Here is a 13046-nt window from a genome sequence, read left to right as displayed (position 1 = left end):
GGAGGGAGGGAGGGAGAGAGAGAGAGAGAGAGAGAGAGAGGGAGGAGGGAGGGAGGGAGGGAGAGAGAGAGAGAGAGAGAGAGACAGAGACAGAGAGAGACAGAGAGAGAGAGAGAGAGAGAGAGACAGAGAGAGACAGAGAGACAGAGAGAGACAGAGAGAGAGAGACAGAGAGAGACAGAGAGAGAGACAGAGAGAGAGAGACAGAGAGAGAGAGAGAGAGAGACAGAGAGAGAGAGAGAGACAGAGAGACAGAGAGAGAGACAGAGAGACAGAGAGAGACAGAGAGAGAGAGAGAGACAGAGAGAGAGAGAGAGACAGAGAGAGACAGAGAGACAGAGAGAGACAGAGAGAGAGAGACAGAGAGAGAGAGAGGAGAGACAGAGACAGAGAGAGACAGAGAGACAGAGAGAGACAGAGAGAGAGAGAGAGAGAGAGAGAGAGAGAGAGAGAGAGAGAGAGAGAGAGAGAGAAAGAGAGAGAGAGGGAGAGACAGAGACAGAGAGAGACAGAGAGAGACAGAGACAGAGACAGAGACTCACTCAGTCTCCTTCCTGGTTCTGATACATGTTACCCAGATGAGTTAAACTCAGGTGATGCTAAAGAAGAGGATGCACCAGGTGATTCTGTGGGACTGACAGCTCTTGAATGCTAACTTGGAACAGGTACAGCAAGATAAGACAAAGGGACAGTTAGTTCTCTCCCAGAGGCCCTCCTGACCTCGCACAGCCAACACCCAGCAGCAGACCTACTCTGGTCCCTGCCCTCACCACGATGAATGAAACACCTCGGTCTCCCTGCTAGCTCTTCCATTGCACTATAAACTACTGGAGGTGCTGGCTTTGCCTTATTCTGCATTATTCTCACAGCGGCTAAAACTTCGTACTTTTGATGCTTGGGACGTCCCTGCGTGGGCCACAGGCGCGGCGCCTGATGGGTCTGATTTTGTTGAAGGTCTCTCCGGGGTCCGCTTTTTGTTGTGCTGCTTTTTGGCTTGGAGCATAGTAGGTCAGCGTTTCGATCATTTGAAAATTCTTAAGACTTTCTTTCCGAAAGCTGCCGGAATAAGCAACAAAACTGGCCTGAATGTTTTATTTCCTAGTGTTTCCAGTCATCCCCCCAATTAAAATAGCTAAAATGAGCGTGCTCTCGGGGGGCTCCGAGGCGGCTGTGGGCTTGCCAGCGTCCCGGCGGGCGCGTTCTAACCCGGGAGAAGGCGATTTCCGGGAGGAACCCGACTGTTTGTGTCTTGATCGGTTGCTCGGGAAAAAAAGCAAATGTGTTTAACCTTTTGGAAACCTGGCTTTTGTTTCCCTCCTTTCTTGCAGCGGAGTCTGGTTTCTGGTCATTCCAGCTAGACGGCGTGTTTATTTCCTTCTAAGCGGCCGAACAAATTACTGAAAATGTCCGCCCTGCACACTCTGGGTGCCCGCGCTGGAAAGTGCCAGGGAGCGAGCCTTGGGGCTTGTTTTTAATGACCGGGACTGCCCACGTCACCTTTCGCTGTGACTGATCCTCCCGGGGCCGCAGTGGAGGCCGAAAGGTGATCGGGCAGTGCTGGGGGGAGGGGGTCGCTCCGCCCCTGTGTGCGCCCGAGTCCCCGGGAGCCGAAGCGGGCTCCCCTCTGTTGGAGCTCCGGGTCCCGGTTCCGACTGGAGCTTCCCGGGCGCGCGTGGAAATGACGGGCGTTTTGGCCACAGAGAGGATCTCGGGGCGTTACTTTCACAGGGGAGGGGGTGTTTTCTTTGGGTGCAGAGGAGGGGGGGCCTCAGGACAGCCATGTACGCCTCTGAGCTTGGGAGAGGGCGGGGCAGCCGGGGCCCCCTCCTCTGGGGCTGGGGGAGGGGAGAGGGAGGAGGCGGTGGGAGCGAAATACATAAAAGGCAGTTTTACTGGGCGAGGCTGCGGGGGCGCGCCCGGCGCTCCTGGCCGCGGCACCCCGTTTCCCGATTCGTCAGTGGTCCCCAAAACTGTCCTTAGCCCAGCCGAGCCTGGCTCTGCCCCCGCTACCAAGCCCTTTGTCTGCTCTGGAGATGCGCCCCGGCCCCTGGCGGCTCCGCCTTTGGGCCCAGAGCCTCCTGGTTAGCTCAGAGCCCGACCTGAAACCCACAGATCCGGCCTTGGCCTTGGCCGCCTCGGAGCTGGGCGGGGCTCCCGCCGAGTAACCTTTTACCTACTTTTCTGGGCTCGTCACGTGACGCGGAGCCCGGGGGAAGGGGAGGAGTGAGGCGGCCAACCGGCGGGGGGGGGGGGGGGGGGGGGTGGGGGGGTGAACTTGCCCTTCAAGTACTGGCGGCTGCTGGGGCCGCTGCGCCGCTGTCCCACCTCGCGGGGAGCGGGATGCTTCCCTCCGCCTTTCAGCTCATTTGCTTCCCCCATTTTCCTTTGAGAAGCAAAAAGCGTTTAGTCATTCAGTTCTTGGGCGGACGCAGGAAAACCGGCTTTAAATTTCTAGCGCTCGGCCGAGCTTCCCCTCCAGGACGGCTCAGGGAGCGGGGTCCTGTCGTTTTACCCTTTATTAAATAGAGGGGGGCATGAGAATGGCCGTGGAGCCCGCGGGGGGGGGGGGGAGTCCCGGCTCGTTCGCTCCCCAGAACCATCCCGGAGGGAGAAAGTCTCCCGTTACCATCCTCTGTTACATCCTCTGTCACAGTTAGCCATTGTCGCCACCGGTTTCCGGAGAAAGAGGCGGCGGAAGCGACGCTCCCAGGTTCTCCCAGCCCGTGGCCACCTGAGGTGGGATTTGAACTTGGGAGCTCTTGCGCTCCGGCGCTCAATCACAGTGTGGAGTCTGGAGTCAGAGAACCCGGCTCCTGCTCCTGGGACGAGGCTCTAAAAGGCCTCTGGGAGCAGCCTCCGGCCCAGATTCGGGCCTGTTCTGCTCCGGATATTCTATTGCCCCCGGTAAACTGCGGCGAGGTCAAGAGCAAATATTGACTGGCTCTGATGAGGTACAGGGTGTTTCATGGGCGCTGAACCTGAGCCCCACGTGCCCGGTGCCCAGGGACCCGGTTCCCGAGGAATGGGCAGCTCTGCCTTTCATCCAGTTACATTGATCGGTTGACAGAGAATAAGCGTTCTTGTGTTCTTAGGCTCCGAAATGTTGGTTTTGGGGGGGTTAATGAGCCCCCACCCCCCAGATGTCCAGCCCACCCCCTCCCCTGCCATCCCGGGAGAAGCTAGAAAATCATTTCCTAAGGATTAGCTATTAGCCATCCACGTGGCATTTACTGCCCCAGAAGGCTTTGGGGAACAAGTAGATAGACCATCGTTTGAAACGAACAGTTTTTGAACGGCCGCCACCGCAGGCTCTTTCTTCGGCTGAGGGGGAGACTGGAGAAAACAGTGTTCACAGGTCAGTCAGGGAGAAAGGACTGACCCACCTATGGGCCCCAGTGACGTCATAGGATGGGAGCAAGGCTTTCTGGGAGGACACTGGACCTGAGCCAGATATTGAGGAATTTAGATTGCAGGCAGGGTTGGGAAGGGAGGGAAGGAACAAGCAGGAAAGTCCCTACTGTGTGGCAGGCTCTTTACAGATCCCATCCAGCCACATTCTAAAATTCTATTCTGAAACTTAATAAAATGAGCTTTCCCACTTCGGTAAAGGGGGGAGGTTTGTAAAGGGCAGTTCTTGTCTGGGACACATAATGGAAAGGTGCAAGATTAGCAAGAGAGACACCCAAGGTGAACAAGACTAGAGTTAGTTGTAAAAGCCACGGCTTGGAATTGGAGATTGTAAACCAGGAGAATGTGCCCCTCGGTTTCTGAGCTTTGGTGGGATGAGACCATAGCTTCCATCTAGCTTTGTCTTATGCAAAGGAAACAAGAGGGTATTGGAGGCTGGAGAAGGGGGGGGGGAGTGGGATAATGATGCATTTACTTGCAAGGACTGAGGGGAATCCACCAAAAATGTGGCGAGCGGGCCCAAGATCAAAATGAGCCATGGCCAGTGAGGTGAGCTGGACGTGACGGGGCTTGGGGTTATGTTGGTGGCTAGAGGGAAGAAGAGCAGGGAGGAACAGGACCGCCGTCCAGTCTGGATGATAGAAGGCAGGGATGCCTGGATCCCCCTTATCTCCCGCTCCTCTTATCTCGGCCTTCTCACTCTGGAAAAGACTCCAGCAGAAGTAGTTAGTAGTTGTCGGATCCCACAATAAGTAAGGAGATAACAAGGTGACACCTACCTGCCCTAGATAAGTTCAAGGCTGGGGTCAGGCTGAACTCATTTCCTCCTGATGAGGAAAGTGACAGATGGATTTGCTCAGTCCCTCCCATAATTATGAAAGACGGAGGTAATGAATGAAGCAATGAACATTCATTAAATGCCTTTGCTAATCATTGGTGATACAAAGACTGACATTTCCTGCTATCCAGGAGTTCTAAAGGGGCCCACAGGTCTGCATGGAGCTACAGAGTAGATCTTAATGGTTATTGTCCACTGGAAAGGAGGTCTGGAGTAGGGGCAGGGAGAGCGCTAGAGATCTGCGTGGGCCCTGGGCAGTTTAAGGTTTTGTTTTTATCGGTGACCAGCTGGAATTTTATCAGATGTTCAGAAGACACAAAATTGGGACACTTGGATTGCGAGACAGAATTCAAAGCAATATTGTCAAACCAGGGCACTGGGCTGACTCTAGTAGGATGAAACTCAGTAGGAATAAATGTGAAGGCCTGAACTTGAGTTCCAAAAAGTCCACTTCAGGAGGTGTGATGGGATGGCAGCTTGCATGGAAAAAACCTGGCTGGGTTTTATTAACCTGCACGGTCAGTGTGAGCCATGGATGTGATAGAATGGTCAAGAGAGTTTTTGAGATCTTGGGCTGCCTCCCGAGTGTGGCCCTTCAGGAAATGAATGGTGAGAGTTCCAAATCTTCTGCCCCAGCCACACAAGGTCCAGAGTCCTGGGCTCAGTTGTACCCGCCGCAGATTAAGATCATTGATAGGTGGGGGGATCGTCCAGGGGGATGGCAGCAAGGACTTGTAGTTTTGGTCCTGGAGGATCAGTTGAAAGAACTGGGGAGGTTTGGTTCAGAGAAGACTGGTGGCTGGCACTGTGCTGGTGGATTACCACCCTAGGGAGGACCACAAGAGTAATGGGAGGAAGCTGCAACGGAACAAATTTGGGCTGGATCTAAGGAGAATGGTGCTAGTGATTAGAGGTGTCCACAGGCTGAATGGGCTGCAGGGGTTCTGTTGCCCTTGAGTTCTTGCAGCCCCTGTTAGGTGCTGGCCTAGCAAAGTAGCTCCCACCCTCAAGGATTCTCCAGCCTCAGAAGGGAACTAAGTCTCCAGCAGAAGTCAATATAAAAATCTATATCCGGTCAGCACTGGGGGCTGCGAGCCCTGGCAGCTGGGGGCTCAGCAGGGGCTTTCTGGGGGGGGGGGAGTGGCCCTTCAGCTGAGCCTTGGAACAGGCTCAGGAAGGAGGAGTGGAGGGCACTCCCTCAGTGTGCCATGAGGCACCTTGAGGGCAAGAGCATGGGATGCAAGATGGATTGGTGAGTGTGAGAAATAGCTGGTAAGTCGGTGTGGCTGGGCATCCTAATGATCGCCTGGGTGGATGCATTAAGGGGCTTAATTGGGAGGCTTCCCTTGCTCCTGCCTGCATTTCTAGACCAGTGGGAGCCACTAAAGCTTTGTAAGCAAGGGCAAGATGAGGTGGAAGGAGAGCTTTAAAGAAGTGACTGTGGGATGCAGTGGAGAAGGGAGAAGTTGGGCAGCTGCCAGCCAATGAATTTGGAGGCTGTGGTGGTAATCTAGGTGAGAGGTGAGGAGGACCCGGCCCGAGGCACTGAGCCTGGGAGGGAAGAGGCCTACTCAGATGTTCATCCCCACTCTGCCCTCCCAGCAGCCTCTGCTGGACCCAAAGATGGGGGCCCAGGCCCTTGGGAGTGGTGTTGGGTGGGGGAGGATTGAATGAGCACCCACTCAGTCTGTGTGAATGCTCAAGGGCTCATTCTCCCGGGGTCCCTCAAACAGTGGGAGGCAGGCAGATGAGACACCCATAATTCTTGGGTTCTAGCCCTTTGCAGTTTTCTAGGGGAAATCCCTGAGCCATGGCCTTAGTTTTCTCATCCAAAAATAGGGCTACATATCTACCCTGGATTGAAAAGAGCAGTCCAAAGAAGTCTTATCTTGCTGTCAACAAGCATTTATTAAGCATTTACTGTGTACCAGGCACCCTGACAATTGCTATGGTCACACAAGCCACCATAAAAACAAAAGTCAAGCATAGTATAAAGTGTTTAAAAGATCCGATTAAATTCCCATTCTGGACTAAGGTTGTCACTGCTGATTTCTTGAAATAAGGAGCAAGGATCATGGTTAGAACGATTCTGCAGCAAAGGCTTAGTTACCTGGCATGAGGAGCTAGCTTTGGAATCAGGAAGACCAGCTCCAGGTCTGCTTCAGACACACAATGTTTGAGGGACCCCCGGCAGACTGCTCAGCCCCTCAGCCCCCTTTTTTTGGACTCTCAGCTACAGTGAAGGCAGTGACCTGCAATGGTGGGGGACTTTTCTCTTTCAAAAGCTGCTTAGATCAGTAGTTCTCAAAGGGTAGTTAGGTCCCCTTGGGGGTTCCCAAGACCTTAGAGGGGGGATCCTGAGATCAAAACTATAAATAATACTAAGAAGTTTTCCTTTCTGGTATAGCAGATGGCAATAGATATAACCCACATAAACAAAAGCTCTTTGAGGTCAGGTTCTCAGTCATTTTTTTAAGAGAGCAAAAGGATCCTAAGATGAAAATATTTGAGAACTCCAGCAAAATCCCAGCTTCAGCCCCTGTGCTTTTATGGCATCTTTGTTAATCCTTCCAGACTCTGTAATTTCAACCTTGGGGGTTCTCCTTCCACTGGTTGCAGATCAAAACCGATGATTTTTTGAGGGTTGCTATGGCTGTGTCAATGAGATGGCACGAGGTAAGACATGAAAGAACCCAAAAGCCGGGGCTTGAATGACCCTTTAACTTGACAGAAGTTGCCCAGAGCTTATAGCATGATGGTGTCCCTCACTGGGTGCCCCGGGCACACCATCTGCCTCTCAAATTGTCTCCCTGCCCCCCAGAGAAAGAAGGAGGTGTCAAAGCTTTTGCCCAAGAATTCTGTGCTGGGATGACGTAGTTGATAAAAAACAGGGGCCTTTTATTTTGAGCAAGTCTGGGTAGCCACACTTTTGAAATGGCTCTCTCTGAGTCTTTAAATAGAATCATGCAAAGTTTGAGCCCCCTTTTTCTGAATTCTCAGCTCTTCACTTTAACAATCTTTAATGAGAATGGCTAGTTTCATTACCCCTCCTCCCTTGCCTTTTGGGGGTCCCGTTGCTGTACCTTAAACCCAGACCCCTCCACATCTCTGGCTCACATTTTTGGGGAGAACCTTTGAATGCAGGTCTGATCATGTCACCTCTATTGCCCAAAACTTCCCAGTAGTTCAACTGTAGTTAGATTTGTCTACAAGAGAGAGTTAAATCAAGCGCAAATCTCATTTCCCAGAATTTCCCAGAATCCCAGAGTTGTCTAAGCCAAACCTGTACCTGACAAACATTTCTTCTTTGACACCTGGAAGATCGCCATCTAGCTTTAGGAGCTCAGATTCAAAGGATAATTCTCTCCAATTGATGTGGTGACCCCTCTCCTGGGGCTTGCCTCACAATGTCATTGCCTGCCTTTCTTAAAAAGGAAAGACGCCAGACCAGACAGGCCCCTTTCAATCCCTTGTTTGGTCATGCTTCATGCAACAAAATGGAATTCAGCTTGTGGTGTCTGACAACTCCAGACTTTGAGTATGGATTATGATGGAAGCTAAGAAGGTTAGGCTAGCAGAGGAAAAAGGGGTGTGTGTGTGTGTGTGTGTGTGAGAGAGAGAGAGAGAGAGAGGGAGAGAGAAAATGAAGGAGGAGAAAGAAAGAGAAAGGGAGAGAGAGAGAGATGGAAGGAGAGAGAGAAGGAACTGTAGGTACTGAAACAAGGCAGAATAAGGTGGACAAGTTCAGCTAAACCTTGCTAAAGAATTGTCCCATGGTCATTTCTGGCAACTGGCTTGAAAATGATATGTTGACATTTATTCCATGCAGTGAATTTAACTCCCTCACTCTCCAGGCATCTAGCTTGGTTGAAAAATGCAGTCTTGGCAGAGAGGGAGGTAGAAATGTCAGCTGTGGCACATTTGCGTTCTTCCCCCCCCCCCACTTTGAATTTTCTCTCAGCTTTATTTGAATGAGCAGGCAGTGACCCAGGATCTCCCAAGCACTGCACACTTCTGGCCCTGCCGGTCCCCTGTCTCTTACACCAATTCAGTTTTGGAAAAAACTAGCTGAGCCCTGTCTCCTTTCTTGTGCCCGAGAACCCGCTGGTTCATTACCTTTCCCTCCATAAAAGCAGTTTTCCTTTCTACTGTTTCTGGGAGATCAGAATTGAGGTGCATCAAAAAGCAATAAATAAAATCGAAATTTGCATCTTTTGCGGCAGCATGCTTACTGACTAATGGTGCAGTCATTTGTAGCCGGACTTCTTGGAGAAAGCCCCTGTTGAACACTCATTATTGATATATATATGCAGAGAGAGTAAGACAGGGAGAGAGAGAAAGAGAAAGGGAAAGGGGGAGAGAGGAGGACATGGAAGGAAGGACGGGAAGAAAGCAAAGGAGGGAGGGAAGGGAGGAAGAAAAAAGAAAGAAGGAGGGGAGGGAGAGAGCGGGAAAAGGATGAATTGGGGGAAAGAGGAGTGGGAGGAAGGGAGAAAGGTAGAGGGGGGAGAAAGGAGGGAAAAAGGTAGAGAGAAAAGAGTGGAGGAGAGAAGTGGAAAGAAGGAGGGAAGGAGAGACATGAGATGAAGGGGGAGGGAAGAGAAAGAAGTCTGTAGGGGTTACTGTGGAGGACACAGCTATGCAAATGCCCTGTTCTTGATCACTAATGGTTCCTACTAATAAAAACCTGAACGACTTGTTCCTTCCCCTCCAAGGTGACTGTGCGTGTATGTGTTTTAATACATCTGAGTATGTGCAGGTCATCTCTTCCCCTTTAGAAGGTTGGCTCAGTGATGGCAGAGAGTCTTGCTTCTGGCTGTATCTCCAGTGTCTAGCACAGGGCCTGACACATAGTGGGTCTTCTCTTCTCCCTCCATATCCTTTATATATTATATACTTGGTAACCTCACCTTCCACAGATACAATTTTTATGTAAATGACTGACCTGTGTCCTCACTCACACACATACACATACACACACACGCACTTACCCCCACTCCCATCCCCCCTTACACACGCACTCACCATATGTACACAGACTCACTCATACATGCACTCACACACACACTCACACTCCTCTCCACACTTGACACACATTCACACACATGTACTTAACATTCACACATACTTGTCACGTACACACACACACACTCACCATATGTACACAGACTCACTCATACATGCACTCACACACACACTCACACTCCTCTCCACACTTGACACACATTCACACACATGTACTTAACATTCACACATACTTGTCACGCACACACACACACTCACCATATGTACACAGACTCACTCATACATGCACTCACACACGCACACTCCTCTCCACACTTGACACACATTCACACACATGTACTTAACATTCACACATACTTGTCACGCACACACACACACTCACCATATGTACACAGACTCACTCATACATGCACTCACACACACACTCACACTCCTCTCCACACTTGACACACATTCACACACATGTACTTAACATTCACACATACTTGTCACGCACACACACACACTCACCATATGTACACAGACTCACTCATACATGCACTCACACACGCACACTCCTCTCCACACTTGACACACATTCACACACATGTACTTAACATTCACACATACTTGTCACGCACACACACACACTCACCATATGTACACAGACTCACTCATACATGCACTCACACACACACTCACACTCCTCTCCACACTTGACACACATTCACACACATGTACTTAACATTCACACATTCTTGTCACGCACACACACACACTCACCATATGTACACAGACTCACTCATACATGCACTCACACACGCACACTCCTCTCCACACTTGACACACATTCACACACATGTACTTAACATTCACACATACTTGTCACGTACACACATACACGCACACGCTCTCTCCCTCTCACAACACACATCCTACATATCCAGCCTCACACTCTTTCTCAAGCTTGTCTCCCATCACAATTGTCCTCTGGACATTTCAAGCTGAATGTCTCAGAGACCTCTTAGCCCGCCATGACCAAGCCAGGGCTCATCCTCTTCCTTCTCTGGCCCTCAGTCCCCTCCTGCTCCTTTTCCACGTTTCCCTTTTCTATCCAAGGTTCCAACCTTCCATCCTTTCAGGTTCATACTCTGGGCCTTGTCATAGATTGTCTCACTCTTCCTCACCCCCCCCCCCATCGATCCGGTCAGTTTCCAGATTTTGCTGATTTTTCAGTCCTCTCCATGATCCCATTTGGAGTTTTCTTGGCAGACGTTGGAATGGGTTGCCATTTCCTTCTCCAGTTCATTTTGCAGATGAGGAAACTAAGGCAAACAGGCCCATGACTTACCCAGAGTAACACAGCTAGTAAATGTTGGAGGCTGGATTTGAACTCAAAGGTGAGCCTTCCTGCCTCCAGCTGAGGACCAGCACTTCGTCCCCTGCCCCACCTACCTTCCCAATATCTTTCCCATTCCTCTTCTCTCACACTGCTCCAAGAATCCAGGGCCCTATCACCTCTCACCTAGATTATTGCGGCACTTCCCACTTGTCTTTCCTGCCTCTAGTCTCCCCATTCCAGTCTATCCTAAGCACTCTTGTCAGTCATTTTCTTTGAGCCACTTTTGGACAATGTGACTCTTCTCCTCCATCAACTCTAGTACTTCTCTATTGTCTCCGGGGAAAAGATGAACAGCACTGAGCTTGTAAAGCACTCCCCAGCCTGGCCCCGACCCATCTTTCCAGCACTGTTGGACCTTACTCCCCTTTCACACTCAGAGATCTAGCCTCGCTGCCTTTTCTCTGTTTCTCACATATGCGGCTCTCCATCAAGCCTCCATGACTATGCACTGGCTGTCCACCTGAAGCACACTTAACCCCTCCCCTCCACCTTAAAGAAGCCTTCTCTTCCCTTAAGTTGCCATCTCTTGAATCCTCCCACCTATACCCACCTTCCCTCCTTTAACTCTTACATATGGAACTATTATTCGTTTTTTTCTGTGAAAATTTCCACATACCTTGTTGTCTTCCCCATGAGAATGTCAACTCCTTCCAAATAAGAGTTGTTTCAATTTTTGGTACTTGTATCCCCAACACCTAGTACAGAGCCCAGTATATAGTAGGTGCTTAATAAATGCTTTCTTCATTGACCTGGTGCCTAAGTTTGGTTCTTAGAAAGTTGAGTCCAAGTTCCTTGAGGCCAGGAACTATTTATTTTTGTACCCCCATGCCTAGAACAGTGCCTGACATTCAGTACATGTTTATTAATTCACTAAATAGGAGCAGGGCTCTAAGTCACACTAATGCCTCCAGAGCCTACGGCATTTGGCCTCCATCTTATTTAGGTCATCGGTCCCTACCTGTAGCTTCCAGGTACAACTTATCTTCTCCAGGGTGTGGGTTTGGTTTTTACATATTTTTTTTTTTTTTGGAGGCAGTTAAGGTTAAGATACTTGCTTAAGGAGACCACATTTTTTTTAAATTTATTTTTTTATTACAGCTTTTTACATACAAAGTATAAACAAGAGTAATTTTTCACCATTGACCCTTGCCAACTTTTCCTCTCCTTCCCCCACCCCTCCCCTAGATGGCAGTTAGTCCCATACATGTTAAATATACTAAAGTATATGTTAAATATACATATATGGATACACATTTATATAGTTATCTTGTTGCATAAGAACGATCCAATTTAGAAAGAAGGTAAAAATAACCTGAGAAGAAAAAACAAAAATGCAAGATAACAGAGAGTGGAAATGTTATATTGTGGTCTACATTCATTTCCGAGTGTTCTTTCACTGGGTGTAGCTTGTTCTGTTCATCACTGCTCTATTGGAGCTGATTTGGTTCGTCTCATTGTTGGAGAGGGCCACGTCCATCAGAACTGATCCTCATACAGTATTGGTGTTGAAATGTATAATGATCTCCTGGTCCTGTGCATTTCACTCAGCATCAGTTGATGTCAGTCTCTCCAGGCCTCTCTGAAATCCTCCTTCTGGTTGTTTCTTACAGAACAATAATATTCCATAACATTCATATACCACAATTTATTCAGTCATTCTCCAATGGATGGGCATCCACATAGTTCTCTGAGACCAAATTTGAACTCCTCCTGAGCCAGACTCCATCTCCACTGAGTCACTTAGTTGCCCTTCCCAGTTCTTAAAAAAATTTAACTGGCTCTGGTCCTTTCATGGGTTGAGAAGTTACTTAGGACATAATTAAGAGGGGAAAAAAGACAAGGGAGCCCCGGAAGGGAAGGAAAGTGAGGATCCCAAGACTGCTAAGCTTGCAGATCACTAATGATGGCGTTCTAGATTTAAAGGAGGATGGGAGACCATCTGGGCCAAAGCCTTCCTTTTAACAGCCCAGAGAGGCTCCAACTTACCCCAAATTCTGTATCATTCTATCCGGGCCATCAGTGGCAGAAGTATGGGATCTGTAGTTCCAGGCTCGGAGTTCTTTGTACCACATCGAAGCTTCAGGCCTCTATTTCCATCCTGTCTTCCTGAATCCCTACCTTCAAGTCTTCTCCACTCTTCTTGCTCTGACACTATGCAGCATTTTCCCCTCCTATATAGGATTTAAAAGTGAGACTCCGACATGTTAAGTCACTTGTTTGAGGTCATATTAGATGTTCCTACCTCCTTCTCTTTCCCTCTTGCAGTTTCTCAATGATCGGATAATTCTGTCCTCCCCCAAGGCGCCCAAACAATCAGACCCAGCGCTTCCTTTCCCATTCATCTCTCCCCTCATTCTCTCTTCATATCTCTCCACTCTGCCTTATGATCTTCCT

General features: G+C 49.6%; 1 protein-coding gene across 1 annotated transcript in view; it reads left to right on the top strand.

Annotated features, from left to right (window-relative positions):
- Positions 1–1264: 1264 nt before the first annotated feature.
- Positions 1265–13046, top strand: part of CPT1A (carnitine palmitoyltransferase 1A) — a 62858-nt gene continuing 51076 nt past the window's right edge. Inside the window, 1 exon segment of the mRNA XM_074273705.1 lies at positions 1265–1543. The gene's annotated coding sequence lies outside the window, so the exon portion shown is untranslated.

The sequence above is a fragment of the Sminthopsis crassicaudata genome, chromosome 6 (assembly GCF_048593235.1).
Source record: "Sminthopsis crassicaudata isolate SCR6 chromosome 6, ASM4859323v1, whole genome shotgun sequence".
NCBI lineage: Eukaryota > Metazoa > Chordata > Mammalia > Dasyuromorphia > Dasyuridae > Sminthopsis > Sminthopsis crassicaudata.
The sequence above is the reverse complement of the archived record's forward strand: the minus strand, read 5'-3'. Positions and strand labels throughout refer to the sequence as shown.